Source organism: Staurois parvus, unplaced genomic scaffold (assembly GCF_062004578.1).
Source record: "Staurois parvus isolate SC_StPar_1 unplaced genomic scaffold, SC_StPar_1.0 ptg000361l, whole genome shotgun sequence".
Taxonomy (NCBI): Eukaryota; Metazoa; Chordata; class Amphibia; order Anura; family Ranidae; genus Staurois; species Staurois parvus.
This window is the reverse complement of record NW_028318157.1, coordinates 18,335,913-18,351,299: the sequence shown is the minus strand read 5'-3', so window position 1 is coordinate 18,351,299 and position 15,387 is coordinate 18,335,913.

The following is a 15,387-nucleotide window of genomic DNA, read 5'->3' as shown; positions in this document are numbered from 1 at the left end:
GAGGGGGCTTCCTTTTGTGGCTCTGGTCAGAGTACCCCTGAGTGTGGAACAGTGGCAGAACAGTGGCACAGGGCACAAAGAAGCACGAGTGTCAGTAATCAGGTAGAAGGCAGTGGTGGTCTCTAGACAGCAGTCAACATCAGTACAGGTACACTAGAAGAAAACCAAGGATGGCACCCGGGAACTTGACCTTGGCAGCTTGGCACAGAAGCTGCAAGGACACACAGTCAGAGGTAGATGCAGGTACCAATTAGGACCAAGGACATAATCACATGGCAAGCCAGAATCAGCATGGATGGACAATAATGACGTAGTCAGCAACCAAGCCAGAATCATACACAAAGAGCAGGAGAAGCGTAGTTAGGCAGCAGGCTGAGGCCATTACCAAGAAGAGAACAGAACGTGGTCAGAGGCAAGATGAGGCCAAGTACAGAATTCACAAAGCAAGGGCAGGAGCAGGCCGGGTCAGCAGCAGGAGATCAATCAGCAAGAGCAGAAACATAAAAAATATGGGTAGAGATGTGCACGATGTGTAATGAAATGAATTGCACATGTGTAGTCACAGGTAGCTAAAAAACATCCAGCAATGAGCACACATCTGGGTCTCCTTTAAATAGATATCTTGGTGCCATTCCCACAAATAGACAAACGTGGGCATGTCTCAATGTACGTAGATGTTTGGGCCAATGTGCACTGGCACACACTGATGCCCCAACATGTCAGTGCATGTTGGTTACTGGCCCAAGCTCGTACTGTATGCTGGGACATGTGCGCGAGCATTAGCTATAGCACTGAGGGGAAATTAGAGCAGCCCAGAAGTGGAAACCATGGGAGGGTTTAGGTGAACTTGGAACATAGGAGCCAACTGGGAGATAAGTCTTGTGATGATGAGTCCATTCTTGGGTTAGCTCTTGGAAGAGGATGTAAATCCAGATGGTTTCTCTTTTTATGATTTCCTCAAGGTATAGTAAGATGTTGAGAGCTTTGTTGTTCCAAGAGAGTTCTGCTGCAAATGTGTAAAATTGGATGGCATACAGCCCTACTGCTATAATGCACTGATGAAACTTAAAACGAGCACTTGCTGTGGAGGAGTGGGCTCATCAGAGGATAAAGTTTCTCACATAATGGGATGAGCCAGGCCAGGGCTTCCCGAGAGAGCAGGAACATGAGCAGGTCACCTTAGCGCTGTCCGTAGAGAAATGCTTCCGCTGCCGCTCAAAGTGAATGTTACACTGATTTACAAAGTCACATTAGGCCTTGGGGTATCTTAAGATGCAAGAAGGTGGCAGAGAGTGCAGAGAGAAATCTGATAGAGGCATCAGCTGTTGGGCGGGAGATGGATGAGGTGGAGCCAACTGCTCAGGTGCTGCAGCAAAGGAGGTTTGGACTTGATCTAGTTTATTCCTAATCAGAGGCGGACTGACCATTTGCAAACTCGAGCACTGCCCGAGGGCCCTGGGTCAGTAGGGGGCCCCATGAGATGCCCCTGGTACCTTTTTCATAGGCTTTTTTGAGTTTGGGCAAGGACACAGGGCCCCATGATCCCCTATTGCCTGGGGGGCCCCATGAGTTGTCAGTCCACCCCTGTTCCTAATGGAGGGGAGTGGTGAACTATCTGGACCTGGGTGTCTCATAGGCACTCTTAAGGATCTGCTGTTTGTTGTTGAAACTTTGACATGGTGGTTTGAGATAACTGTCATGGACAGGAGTTTGTTTTCATTAGGGGCAGACTGGCTAACAGAATTTGGTTATAGCAGCTGTGTCTAGGTAGTGACCAAGGCCAAAGGGCAGAGACAGTGCACCAGTAGGGTCTGGGAGAGTCAAGTTGCTCTGTGGCACCAAAGAAATAGGAGTCAACATATACACACATTCAGTGAAGGTGAGAGCTGATTGAAGGACTGAGGTGCAGAATCCAAGGAGCCATCTGCATTTTTACCAGAGCACCCTGCAAAGAGTGATTGGTTTTGCTGATGATGACTCCAAGGTTGCAAGTGTGCAGAAATTAGTTTCTTGTGAGAGGTGTTTGCTACATTATTCAAATAGATCTCTATGAGGTTCAACTATTTTTTTCGTCCAACTTTGATCATGGGCTCCATTCATTAAAGCAGATTTAATGTGGCATTTAAGTGTTCAAACACTTTTTCCCTAAATATTGCATGCAATCCTGAAATTGCAATCCTGAAATTACAATTCACCAGGCCTTTTGCAATAATTACCTCAAAACGCTATGTAAATACCACATACATAGGGGTTAAAGTCAATTCACAGAAGGAAATAAATCATTAAATGTATGTGGTAATTAGGTAGTGGTCCAGGCATGTGGTAGTTAAGGAATGTAAAAATATATTAGCCAATTTTGAGTAGTGTCTGCCTTTTTGGATCAGTTTTCTCAACAGCAATGCATGGAAACCTAAATATGGAAATCATTGGGCTTGGTTTACTTAACCACTTGCCTACCAGGCACTTATACCCCCTTCCTTACCAGGCCAATTTTCAGCTTTCAGCGCTGCCGCACTTTGATTGACAATTGCGCGGTCATGCAACATTGTACCCATATGAAATTTTGATCATTTTTTTCTCACAAATAGAGCTTTCTTTTGGTGGTATTTAATCGCCACTGGGCGCTTTACTTTTTGCGCTATAAATTAAAAAAAGTGCAAAAAATTTGAAAAAAAAAAAAAAGTTTATTTGTTTCTTTTATAAAATTTTTCAAACAGGTATTTTTTCTCCTTCACTGATTTGCGTTGATGAGGCGGCACTGATGGGCACTGATAGGCGGCACTGATGGGCACTGATAGGCAGCACTAAAGGGCACTGATAGGCAGTACTAATGAGGTGGCACGGATAGGCGGCACTGATAGACAGCACTAATTAGGGGTCACGGATAGGCGGCACTGATATGCAGCACTGATAGGCGGCACTGATAGGTGACACTGATGATGGGTACTGATAGACGGCACTGACTGGCATCACTTCTGGGCACTGACTGGCGGCACTGACTGGCACAACCCCTGGGCACTGACTGGTGGCACTGACTGGCAGCACTGGTGGGTGGCACTGGTGGGTGGCACTGGTGGACAGCACTGGTGGGTGGGCACAGGTGGGTGGCACTGGTGGGCACAGGTGGGTGGCGCTGGTGGGCACAGGTGGGTGGGCACAGGTGGGTGGCACTGCTGGGCACATGTAGGTGGCACTGCTGGGCACAGGTAGGTGGCACTGCAGAGTGGCACAGGTGGGGGCACTGCTGGGCACAGGTGGGGGCACTGCTGGGCACAGGTGGGGGCACTGCTGGGAATGGGTGGGCGGGGCTAGTGGGCGCACAGCTGATCGGAACTTGCGGGGGTCACTGCTGGGCACCGATCATCAGGGCACTGATCATCAGTGCCCTGATGATCGGTGCCGATCCCCGCTCTGACAACTGCCGGTTCTCGGCAGTACTTTCCTCACGATCTGACAGCGTGAGGAAAGTGCAGCCGAGAACCGGCACTTGCATTTTCCTGTGATCAGCGTGTCATTGGACACCGCTGATCACGTGGTAAAAGGCCGGTGGGATCGGCCTTTCACCACATCTCGTGATCAGCTGCAGGAGAGCGCGTTCTGGGAGGACGTCATATGACGTCCACTCAGAACTGGCCGGCCGCGGTGAAGCCGTCATTCGGCTATGCGCGGTCGGCAAGTGGTTAAAGTATTATTAAAGGATTTTTTTTTGTTTTGGATAGAGTGGAGGTGGATTAGAACACCTGTCAGTTATTATTGCGGTCTGTGCCCCCGTTAGGGTTATTCTCCTTCCCCATTTGTTTCCCAAATTATGGGTTGTCCCCAGAACAGTAATAGAGGAGACATCTTCCAATTGGGACACTGGTTCTGGTGACCTGAGGGGCCCTTCACTTCCTGTCCATAGTCAAAACAGTGAGTGAGAAAAAATCCCTACAAATTAAAGGAGTCCCATGGGGCCCCCAGATCACCAGAACTAGTATCCCAATTGGAAAATTTCCCCTCCATTACTTCTCTGGGGACAACCCAAGATCTGGGATTTTCTTTTAAATTTACTTTCAATGATAATGGTAAACAGGACAAATAGAGAGGGTGAATCTCCCAAATGGGGCCAGACTGCAAGAAAAACCTAATAGGTGTTCTAATACCTCTCTACCCTATCCAAAACGTAATATTTTAGGTGAATACAAAATATCTTTTTAAATGTCAAATGTTGAAAGAAAATAGTATCAAAAGACAATGTTGCAGAGGAAGAGTATTAATTTATGCGTGTGATTTTTTTATACTATTTTCATTCAATATTTGACATTATAAAAATATTTCGCATTTACTTAATTTAACTTAGTTGTTTTTGTTGTTTTTGATACACCACGTGTATCCTGTGAAAGCAGCTTCCCTTTGACTTGTATTCTAGTCATATTTTTTGTTTTGTATTAATACAAACGCTGCAGGGTCCGCACTGACTTAGTGAGTTGGCATATTTCTACGGTTTAAATGTCTTTATTAGCAATAAAAACTGACAGGGGTTCTAATTCTTCTCCACTCTATCCATTCCACTGGATCTTGCATGAGATAAAATACAGCATAGTTTCATGAGATACATACTGCATGTTTCAGAAAAATACTGAATGTGGTATTTTAGAAGCATTTTTTTGTGAATTCTAAAAAACTTTTTGACAAATGTTAAGCAGTATTTTACTGGATTCCTTAACCCCTTCCCGCCGGCACCTCCCGGCCCTTTAAAAGTTTCAGACACCGGGAAGCGGGGCGGGTGGGGCGTGGTTTAGGGATCATGTGACCGCTGTGACGCGTCGTCACGGCAGTCACATGATCGGGAAAGGTCCCGATCGAAAGAGCAGACCGGGACTTTTCCGTGAGTACCGCACATGTGTGTTCTCAGCACATATATTTTTTGTTACATGAACGCAAATGCCTGGCCGCTCGGTGTCTAGGCCCAGACGCCAGGAGGCCGCACATTTGTGTGTGGCCGGCGTAAAGGGGTTAAAGCAATAGATACCGTTTTGTGAAGGGAACCCACAGACACAGGAAGGTTGTAGACATTGTAAATAAATTTACAGGCCAAAAAATTGAGAAAGCACCTAAAAGTACCTCAATTTATTGCCTACTTTCATCATGTGTTTACAGGTGTTTGTGTGAATTTAAATGCATTTAAAAGAATTTTTAATCTCTACAAGGACACACAGAGTTCTATTTTTTATAAATGCAGCTACACTGAATGCACTTGAATGCATCTAATGATAAAGTGTGACTTATACAATTTAAAAATGATTACTTGCATTTACAATATTAATTTAGAAATGTCCTAGAAATTCATATAAACACACATAGTTTTAGATATTTCACTGCAAATGTGAATGAGGCCTTAAGACTGTGACTTTTTATAGGACCAGCAGAGTGTTGTGACAGTCTCCCTATGTTTACCTTATTCTGCAGCTCATCAAAGGGATCAAGCCTAATTCTTCATAGGGATGCTAGTGATGACTGGAAGGACTACCAATGCCGCAACAAATGTCCACCTTATAATAGAGATTTACTTCTACCACTGAACATTAAACCTTAGGGCTTTTTTACACTTGTTTTGATTTTAACACAGATTAACCACTTGCCCTCTAGAGGATTTACCCCCCTTCCTCACCAGGCCATTTTTTACGTTATGGCACTGTGTTACTTTAACTGACAATTGCGTAGTCATGCAACCTTGCACCCAAATTAAATTTACGTCCTTTTTTTCCAACAAATGTAGCTTTCTTTTGGTGGTATTTGATCACCTGTGCGTTTTTAATTTTTTGCGCTATGAAAAAATAAGCCCGACAATTTTGAAAAAAAAAACAATATTTTTGTCTTTTTGCTATTAAACATGTCCAGTAAAAAAATGTAAAAATCTAATATCATCATACATTTACATCAAAATGTTTTCTGCTACATGTTTTTGCTAAAAAAAATCCAAATACGTGTAAATTAATTGGTTTACGTGAAAGTTATAGCATTTACAAATGGCGGTATATATATTGGAAATTTATTTTTACTAGTAATGGCAGGGATCAGCAACTTATAGCGGGACTGCGGCGAGCATTCTGAAACTGGGGGGAACTAACTTGGTGTCACTGACATCCCCAGTGACACCAATACAGTGATCAGTACTAAAAAAAGCACTGACACTATACTAATGGCACTGGGCAGGAAGGGGTTAACATGAGGGGCGCTCAAAGGGTTAACTGTGTGCTGGGAGTGTTTTACTAGGGGGCAGTGTGTTGGTGCTTCACTGTAAGCACACTGCTCTGGATAGCTGTGCAAGCTTGGCAAATGCCCTGAGTGTGTTTATTTTCAATTTGCTTTGAAGGGGCCCAGTAGAACCCCGGCTCAGTAGTACCTTCATCTCTTCTAATGCTTCATTCAGTAGTAACCCCCAGCTCTGCTGATCCCCCAATCAGTAGTAATCCCCAGCTCTGCTGATCCTCTGGTTTGTTGATCCTCCTCTCTCCGGTCTCCACTCACTCCTGATATATTTCTCCCATGCCGCACGCCATGTGTGACATCTGCTAGTTTCTCCTGCTCCAGTACCCCCAACTCTACTGATTCTCTGCCGCTCAGTCCTCTCTCTCTAGTCCCTTCTCACCTTCCATTATAGCGTTCCCATATTGCATACCATGTGTGCTGTCTGCTAGTTGCTTCGTTCCAGTTTGGACCCCACTCACCATTCTGCTGCTCCACGCTGCATGTCAGAGGTGATGTGTGCACCAGACACTTCCAGAATATATACACTATATTGCCAAAAGTATTGGGACGCCTGTCTTTACACGCACATGAATTTTAATGGCATCACAGTCTTAGTCCATGGGGTTCAATATTGAGTTGGCCCACCCTTTGCAGCTATAACAGCTTCAACTCTTCTGGGAAGGCTGTCCACAAGGTTTAGGAGTGTGTCTATGGGAATGTTTGACCATTCTTCCAGAAGCGCATTTGTGAGGTTAGGCCCTGATGTCGGACGAGAAGGCCTGGCTCTCAGTCTCCGCTCTAATTCATCCCATTCATTACACTTGGCACAATGCAGTCAGACAAGTACCGTTCTCCTGGCAACCACCAATCACAGACACGTTCCTGAGATTGCCAGACAGAGAAGCATGATTGGTCACTCCAGAAAACACGTCTCCACTGCTCTAGCCCAGAGTCCAGTGGTGGCGTGTTTTACACCACTGCATCCAATGCCTTGCAGTGCACTTGGTGATGTAAGGCTTGGATGCAGCTGCTCGGCCATGGAAACCCATTCCCTGAAGCTCTCTAAGGACTGTTGTTGTGCTACTCTGAAGGCCACATGATGTTTGGAAGTCTTTAGCTATTGACTCTGCAGACAGTTTGTGACTTCTGTGCACTGTGTGTTTCAGCATGCATTGACCCCGCTCTGTCATTTTATGTGGCCTACCACTTTTTGGCTGAGTTACTGTTGTTCACAGTTGCTTTCACTGTTATAATACCACTAACAGTTGACCATATCAAGGTCATTTCACGGATGGACTTATTGCACAGGTGGCAACCTATCATGGAACCACGCTTGAATTCACTGAGCTCCTGAGAGCTACCCATTCTTTCACAAATGTTTGTAGAAGCAGTCTGCATGCCTAGGTGCTTGATTTTATACACCTGTGGCCATGGAGGTGATTGGAACACCTGAATCCAATGATTTGGAGGGGTGTCCCAATACATTTTAGCAATATAGTGTACATGAACTGGAAGAGATTGCTGATGATGTCTTTCCAGTTTGTTTGTTGGCTTCCCAGTGCATCCTGGTATATCTCGTATCTGCCATACCTCCAAAACAAAGTGTCAGGCTCCGCCCAACGGGATCTCTAGTGGTCCACAGCACGGGGTTTCCCAGGACGCGGAGTCTAAGTCCCAGTCTGCCTTTTCACCAGGGCCCCTGATGGTGGGGATGGACTTGGTGCAAGACTGGAACCAGGTCGTGCCCCTGGGCACCCCCGGCGGTGGCAGAGGGGTCCCGCTGAGAGTATGTGCCCGGGATGAGCCTGCTGTGAAGGGGATGACAGGTCCAATCCGAGCGGATGGACGGGATGACAGATCCCAATCCGAGCGGGATGGACGGATGACAGATCCCGATCCGAGCGGGATGGATGGGTGACTGCTAGGGGTGAGTGAGGTCAGACTAGCCGGGTCGGTATCGTGCGGGCAGCGTGGTACAGGGGGAGCAAGCGGAGAATGGTCGGGGTCACAAGCCAGGTTCAGCAGGTAGCGGGCAGCACGGTACCGAGGGTCAGGCAGAAGGATGGTCAGGAACGAGCCGGGGTCAGAGCAGGAGAGGGTCAGCATAAATCAGAACAGGCAGAGTTTGGCAACAAGGAAGCGGACTTACAGGAACCGGAACAAGACCTTGCGGCAACTTGGAGATGCACAGGGCAGTTTTAAATAGAGCGCCCTGTTCTCCCATTGGTGCGGCCACGATCGCTAGTGCGCATGCGCGGCCTCCGCCGCGATCGCCGTGGACTCTGTGCTTGCCGGCTGGGACAGATCGGCAATCTGCGCATATGCGCACCGCAGAGGACCCGGGATCCCTGACATTGCCCCCCCCTACGGGCAACCTCCGGATGCCCCTACTTAACGGCTGGTTCTGAAAAAATTCCTGCACAAGTCTTGGGGCGTGCACATTTTGGGCCGGCTCCCATGAATTTTCCTCCGCCCCATATCCTTTCCATTTAACCAGAAACTGAGTTTGGCCTCCCCTTTTCCTAAAATCTAAGATAGCTTCAACTTCAAATTCCTCCTCCCCATCCACGTTTACTGCCTCCGGTGGTTTAGACCTTCGATCTGGGAAGGGGTCTGGAGTTGCTGGTTTCAACAGGGACACATGGAAGACCGGATGAACCTTCATAGACTCGGGCAGTGCAAGCTCGTATGCTACCTTGTTGATCTTACGTTTTACCCGAAAAGGCCCCAAGAATTTGGGAGCCAATTTCTTCGAAGGGCAGGGCATTTTTAAATTTGCGGTGGACAACCAAACCTGGTCTTCTGGCTGCAAACTTAATTCCCCTCTTCTTTTTCTATCAAATGCCCTCTTATTGTCACCCTGGGCCTTTGCCATTGCTTCCTGCAATACCTTGCTATTGGTTGACAAAAAGTTCAACATATCCTGCGTGGCCAGGACTGCGACCTCCGGGATCAGATCTGGCAGGAATACAGGGTGGAACCTATAGTTTGCGAAAAACGGGGACTGTCTAGTAGCAGAGTGACTCGCATTGTTATATGCGAATTCTGCAAGTGGCAGGAGAGTAAACCAGTCATCTTGGAGGAAGGTGGTATAGCACCTGAGGTACTGCTCTAGGGTCTGGTTTGTACGCTCCGTCTGGCCATTGGTCTGTGGGTGGTAAGCTGAGGAGAATGATAGCTTAATTCCCAGGGTTTCACATAGAGCTTTCCAGAACCTGGATGTAAACTGAACCCCTTTGTCAGATACAATATCCCTGGGAATTCCGTGGAGTCTTACCACTTCCTTAATAAACACACGTGCTGTCTCAAGGGCCGTAGGTGTGTCCTTTAGAGGTACAAAATGGGCCATCTTGGACAGGCGGTCTACAATCACGAAGATTGCTGTGTGGTCCTGAGAGGGTGGAAGTTCCACAATAAAGTCAATGGAAATCATTGTCCATGGTCTGTCGGGTATTGGTAATGGACGCAAGAGACCCCAAGCCTTATTCCTAGTAGGTTTGTTTCTCTGACAAACGGGAAAGGTCTTTACGTAAGTTTCACACTCTCTGGCCATATTAGGCCACCAGAAAGTACGCTGCAACAGCTCCAAGGTCTTACGTACCCCAAAGTGCCCGGCCAGCGGGTGATCGTGGCAGTATCCTAATACCAATGTACGGGCTTCCTCAGGGACCACAATCTGATCCTCTTTCCAGAGAAGTCCCTCCCTATTTAGTAAGGGGACACCGGGTGGACCTTGCATTCCTACGGACGCGGTCTGCAATTGAGAATGGAGCTCCGATTGGAGGACTAGGAAATTCCCTGGGGACAGGATAGTGTCTGGCTTGGGACTCTCTTCGGGATCCCCAAACATGCGGGAGAGCGCGTCTGGTTTTGTGTTCTTAGACCCTGGCCTATAGGTTATATGGAAAAAGAACCGTGAAAAGAACAGTGCCCACCTGGCTTGACGTGGCCTCAGACGTTTAGCTGTTCTCAAATATTCTAGGTTCTTGTGGTCCGTGAAAATCAATATTGGGTGTACCGCCCCCTCTAACAAGTATCTCCATTCCTCTAGTGCCACCTTGCTCGCCAAGAGTTCCCGATCCCCGATATCATAATTCCTTTCAGCAGGGGTTAGTTTCCTGGAGAAGAAAGCCACCATGTGCATAAGCTCTTTGATGCCCTTCCTCTGGGACAGGATCGCCCCGACCGCATTCTCGGATGCGTCTACCTCCAAGATATATGGCAAGGACGAATCAGGGTGGCTCAAAATAGGAGCTGCCGTAAACAATTCTTTTAAGGCTTCGAATGCCCTCTGTGCCTCAGGTGTCCACTGGAAGCGGACCCCCTGCCTGGTCAGCTGGGTGATAGGGGACACTAGGCCCGAAAAGTTCTTAATGAACTTTCTGTAAAAGTTCACGAAGACGATAAAGCGCTGGACCGCTTTCTTATCGGTGGGTGCTGGCCAATCTAAGATGGCCGAAACCTTTTGGGGATCCATGGCTATTCCCGTGGGAGAGATGGTTAGACCCAGAAACGAAATACTACTCTGTTCAAAGCAGCACTTGTCTGCCTTGGCATACAAGCTGTGTTGGCGGAGCCATTCTAACACGCGCCTCACGTGACCTCTATGGTCCTCCAAGGTTGGGTAAAAGATAAGGATATCGTCTAGGTATACAATGACGAAGATATCCAGGTAGTCCCTGAACACATCGTTTATGAAATGCTGGAAGGTAGCTAGAGCGTTGCACAGGCCGAAGGGCATAACCAAATATTCAAAGTGTCCGAATCTGGTACGGAATGCTGTCTTCCACTCGTCCCCCTCTCTGATATGGACTAAATTATAGGCACCTCTCAAGTCTAGTTTAGTGAAGACAGATGCTGACTTCAGCCTCTGAAAAAGTTCGGGGACTAGTGGTAGCGGGTAACGGTTCTTTACCGTGACTTTATTCAAGTCCCGGTAATCTACGCAGGGCCGGAGGGACTTGTCCTTTTTTCCACAAAGAAAATGCCCGCCCCGGCTGGTGATGTGGAGGGTCTAATAACCCCTTATGGAGGTTTTCATCGATATATTCTTTTAGCACCCCTAACTCCCGCTCGGATAAGGGGAATATCCGCCCAAATGGAATTTCCGACCCTGGGAGGAGATTATTTGGGCAGTCATAACCTCGGTGCGGGGGGAGAGTGTCCGCCCCCCGCTTGCTAAACACATCCAAAAAACTATGGTAGGCTGAAGGAATGGCTTGCGCCAGTTCCGCATCTGTCTCTAAACACAACAAAGTCTGCGGAATCGGGGAGGTCTTAGGGAGGCAATGCTGCTGGCAGTATGTGGAGAGGAACTGGATAGAACCCGTCTTCCAGTCCACCTGGGGATTATGGGCTCGTAACCACGGGAGCCCCAAAATAATTGGAAATAATGGGGATGCTATGGCGTCTAACCGAAGGAGTTCTTCATGATGGGTCGATATAGTAGTACGGATAGGTGGGGTCTCGTGGTCCACAACCCCTGACTTAATATGGGATCCATCTGCTAGAAAAATATTCAATCCCACCTCCTTAGCTTGTAGGGGGATTTGTTGCTGAACTGCAAAGTCCAAATCTATGAAGCAACTACACGCCCCAGAATCCACAATTGCTGTGGTCACCACCGTTCTCCCCGGCAGCTGAAGTGACACAGGTACCGCTAGATAACTAGTGTTGCCCACATTGGTAGAATTGACCGTAGAAAAAACAGCGGAACACTTACCCCTCTTGGCTGGACAGGTACGTACCACATGGCCTGCTCCCCCACAGTATAGGCAGAGATGGTTGGTAAGACGCCTCTGGCGTTCCTCAGGTGTAAGTGTCGGCCGTGTCCTTCCCGATGGCCCGGTCTTGGGTGTATCCATAGCATCCTGATTCTGGCTTGCTGCGACTGGGTTGAAGCCTGAGGGGGTGTTTCAGTTGGTCCTTGTCCTTGGTTGCACCTTTCCTGCCTGCGCTCCCGCAACCGGCGGTCAATTCGAATAGTCAATGCTATTAAGGCCTCCAAAGTACTAGGTATGTCTATTCGGGCCAATTTGTCCTTCAGTGATTCAGCTAACCCTATGCGGAACTGGTGGTGCAGAGCCGCCTCGTTCCATTGGCTGTCACTACGCCAACGCCTGAATTCGGCGGCATAGTCCTCCACTGTCCGGTGACCCTGCCTGAGTGTATATAGGGCCCTCTCGGCCGTTGCGGTGTGCAGCGGGTCGTCATACAAGAGGGCCATAGCCTCAAAAAATACTGTCATTGACCTCAACAGTGGGTCTCGATTCTCTAGGAGCCGTTGGGCCCAGTCTTGGGGTCCACCCTGTAGTAGGGAAATGATGAACCCTACCCTCACTGATTCGGAGAAAAAGGTCCGAGGCTGGAGGTCAAAGTATAGCTGACAGGAGCTACGAAAGGCCCTGAATCTACTTCGGTCTCCAGAAAAACGTTCTGGTGTGGGGACACGGGGTTCTGACGTGGGTAACAACCCCGGTGTCTCCCTAGTGGGTTCCCCAGACTCCCTGGTAGATGTAGCTAAGGTCTGCATGTGACTGTCCAATTCCGTATAACCCTCCTGTAGGCCCCTAATTCCTAGTGTAAGGGTCTCCATCTGTTGGCAGATGTCATCCAGAGGGGACGTTCCCCTTCCAGGCTCAGTCATGGCCGCAAGGTACTGTCAGGCTCCGCCCAACGGGATCTCTAGTGGTCCACAGCACGGGGTTTCCCAGGACGCGGAGTCTAAGTCCCAGTCTGCCTTTTCACCAGGGCCCCTGATGGTGGGGATGGACTTGGTGCAAGACTGGAACCAGGTCGCGCCCCTGGGCACCCCCGGCGGTGGCAGAGGGGTCCCGCTGAGGGTATGTGCCCGGGATGAGCCTGCTGTGAAGGGGATGACAGGTCCGATCCGAGCGGATGGATGGGATGACAGATCCCAATCCGAGCGAGATGGACGGATGACAGATCCTGATCCGAGCGGGATGGATGGGTGACTGCTAGGGGTGAGCGAGGTCAGACTAGCCGGGTCGGTATCGTGCGGGCAGCGTGGTACAGGGGGAGCAAGCGGAGAATGGTCGGGGTCACAAGCCAGGTTCAGCAGGTAGCAAGCAGCGCGGTACCGAGGGTCAGGCAGAAGGATGGTCAGGAATGAGCCGGGGTTAGAGCAGGAGAGGGTCAGCATAAATCAGAACAGCAGAGTTTGGCAACAAGGAAGCGTACTTACAGGAACAAGACCTTGCAGCAACTTGGAGATGCACAGGGCAGTTTTAAATAGAGCGCCCTGTTCTCCCATTGGTGCGGCCGTGATCGCTAGTGCGCATGCGCGGCCGCCGCCGCGATCGCCGAGGACTCTGTGCTCGCCGGCTGGGACGGATCGGCAATCTGCGCATGCGCGCACCGCCGAGGACCCGGGATCCCTGACACAAAGCAAAACTAACTCTGAATTAAAGCCCCTCAAAAGCTGCTGGTGCTGTTAGCAAGCTTTGGCATAGACCTCTATGGAGACATTGGAACCACTTTGAAACACTAAGAAAGTGACATGGGATATAATTTTTGAAGCAAAGCAAACACAACAGTGTGAACAGGACTGTAAGGTAGCCATTTTATATAGTGAGAACTGCTTTGATTGGCATTCAGAGTGCTTTAAAAAAGCATGTCAAATGCTACATTTTGAAGCAAGTGTAAATGAGCCCTTAAGACCCAGGACATCAGTAATAACTCAGTTCGGGATTGTCTGAGACTGTGAGGCTGATTTACTAAAGGAAAATAGACTGTGAACTTTGCAAGTACAGTTGCACTCTGCAAGGGATTTTGCTTCTTAGCTTAATAAATGAAGTGAAGCTTCACTTTGCAAAGAATACCCAATCACATGCAAGCAAAATACAATTAAAAAGCAGAATTTTAAAGCAGAATTTTAGCTTGCAAATGATTGTATGATGGAATAAGCAGAGCTTGTTCCCTTCTTTTTCTAAGCCTTGAAGCAATTGCCCATGCAGAGTGCAACTGCACTTAAAAAGTATAAAGTCTAATTGCCTTTAGTAAGTCAACCCTTTTGTGCCTAAACTCAGGAATTTCCATTAACTTGGTTAATAATAGAGCTCATGCCCCTGGACCGACTCCATGATCCCAAATTAATCAAAGTTTGGGTCCCCAGGACAGGTAGCTAACTAGTGTGGCAGAACCAGATTAATTCAATTGACACCTCAATTTGTACCCAATTTCCTCTCAAGCAGAATCTTGTTGCCAGAAAATATTTCCCCAAATGGCCAGACTGGAGGGCACTTGCTTTAACAAGAGCTCCTTTGCTAATTATGTTTTCAACATTCAGATTTTCAGTATTCAATGCTGTTCTGTCAAAGGCAAAGTCCATGTACAAACTGCTCCACTAGGAAACTCAGTGGACATCAAAGTTGGCAGTATTGTTTTCTATTGCTCCTTATTCCTAGTTATAGCTGGCAATTCATTTCCCGCTCCATAAGGGGAGAAAGCCCCCACTCCCCCAGAGGGGAGCACTCACACCATGCACACTCACATTATGAGACAGCAGGTCCCTCTTCATACAGAAAAGAAGTCTTCCTTAATTCATCTTCCCACTGCCAGCAAACACTAACTCCACCCCTCATCATGTAAGCGCTCAATCTCTAGCCTGAGCCTGACGAGGGGAGGGCTGCCCAACAGCCTAAGGATGGGAAAAAATCTAAAGGGCCCTACATGAGCATCCTTCAAGAGTGAAGCAGTATGTTTCAATGTAAATATTGTCACATGAATTGGTCTGTTCATCTCTAGACAAAATGAAATACAATTCCCTTGGGCAGATAACCTTTGTTTTTTTGTTTGCTCTTTAAATAAATGTTAAAGATTGAGTGGAATGTACCAGCAACACACTTGTTTATTAATATATTTTTTGGTAATGTTAAGGACAAATTTTGATCTCAAAAGTAAAAAATGTTTCCCACAGTCAATGAATATTTTTAGTCTCAAAAGTATTTTTACTTCTGGCATTTATGCTTTGTTTAATAAAAATAAAATATAGTCTGGAAATAATTATAATCTTAGGAGATGTATGTGGTTTCATGAATTTAAGGTTGGCCCAAAAATGTATATCATAAGGTATTTCTGGAAATATGTCATAAATCTGTGAATATTAACAGATTAGTATTGTAGCTTACAGTAAAG